Source organism: Galeopterus variegatus, unplaced genomic scaffold, assembly GCF_000696425.1.
Source record: "Galeopterus variegatus unplaced genomic scaffold, G_variegatus-3.0.2 Scaffold2568, whole genome shotgun sequence".
NCBI lineage: Eukaryota > Metazoa > Chordata > Mammalia > Dermoptera > Cynocephalidae > Galeopterus > Galeopterus variegatus.
Window position 1 is genome coordinate 187,155 of NW_007728679.1, and position 1,938 is coordinate 189,092.

A 1,938-nucleotide genomic window follows, 5' to 3' on the forward strand; every position below is an offset into this window, starting at 1 on the left:
CGTGTAGCGACACTCTTTGCCACACCGTCCTCTGGTCAAAGAGCGGTGTCGCCGGTCCTTTACATCCATTACTCCAGATTGAGCAGAACACTGATGCTTTCCAAAAAGTCAGGCCTCAGTTTGGGCACTTTTCACTTTGCCACCTAAAATCATCAAAGAAAAAAACCAAGACTGTGATTACAAGAAATGTTGCCTTCAGTTGTGATTCACGCTCTAACTCAGAGGAAAACATGAAAAGGCGAATTTGGTCATCTCTGCACAATCTCTTTTGCAAAAGCTTAATGTATAGTTAAACAATCAGCCTAAATAGAGGAACTCGATACAGTAAATTAATTTTCTTGCTGTTTAATTTAATAGATTTGGAAAAAAAAAAACTAAAGCAAAAAACCCTCATCTTTTGATTTTCTGTAAATGCACAGATGACACGATAACTCACTCTAATGCAAGATTTTGCTGTGAAGCAGTATAAAGCTAAATTGATTTTATCCTTCTTTAATTACATTCTCTTTTTGCTACAGAAGGGTAGGGGAGGAAACAAATACAAGAAAAGAAAGAAGGAAGGAAGGAAAGAAAAGAAAGAAAGAAAGGAAGGAAGGAAGGAAGGAAGGTGCAACAGCAGATTTGAGCATGAGGCATAAATATGTACTATTAATGCTCTGCAATGGTACCCAGTCACATTCAACTAACATAAAATTGCTTAGCTGGGTCTAGAAAATAATACTATAAGGTGTTCTTAACATACAAACAATCCTTCTGTGATATCTTTAACGAGACTTAAGCAAAGTCCTAGTCAGTTTTCTCTCCTTTGAAAATCTGTGTCTTGGACACACCTGGTCACTTCCTCTACCTACTCACCCACCAACAGGTGGTCTTGCTGACAATGAATCTAATTGACATAACCACATGATCACCAACCTAAGCTCATACTGTCCCCTTCGTTGCTGGGATGCCCACTGCAGAAAAGGAAATATGTGGAAGAGCACTGAATACAATAGGTAAGCTGATGGGAAGGGACCCCTCTAGCATATGAACTGGCAACCAAGGAGCCCCACAGGCTGTCGTTTGATACCCTCAGCCTGGAAGTGCATGCCAAACATCACTCAGAAAACACTAGCCTTCTGTCTAGTAAATATGACAAAAATGCTTAGGCGCCTCCAAATTCCAAATGATAGGCTCTTACTGATTTCATTTGCCATGCAAAATAGCATGGACCATAGGGCCAGGGCCTGGACAGAATGGACAAATACAAATTTTAATTAAAATGGAAAATACAACCCAGAGCCAGGGTAATGATTTTTTTTCCAGGCTACTGTCGCTCACTGCTGCCTCAATATGTCAGGAAACACATGGGGAGCAGATCTGTAGTTTGGAACCCCTCTGCTCTTTCTTGGTTATTTACCACACAGCAATGGAATGCCTATTTACATGGAAGGGCTAGCCTGTATGCACAGCAATGTTGACAGCATCTGCCCAGAAGCACCAGAAGCCAAGTGGCTCCTCTCTTGTCTTCTCATACCAAGGAGTCCTTCTGGATATCAGGGATCTTTCTAATCTACACTATTTATATACTTTATTAAATATTGCCTATACGAGGGACTTCAAAAAGTTTGTAGAAAAATAAAAATGAAAAGATAATGTGAATCTTCCCATGAACTTTTTGAAGTACCTTATAATCATGGACAATGAAAAAGAGGGTACACCTGTTATGAACTCCAAGCACAGGTGTGCTGCTGCCTCAGTTGCTTACAAAAAAGCAAATAGTTTTCTAGAGCCTACAGTTCTTGACTCAGCAGGTTGAGAAGCACCTTTGGAAGTAACCAGTCAAGACCTCAGGACCTGTTTGGAGGACACAAATAGGGTTGGCATGAAAGTTGTTGCTGCTATATAGTCAATTCAAGTGTCTCCACATTAATGCTAATTCTAGATGCCAAGAATTTC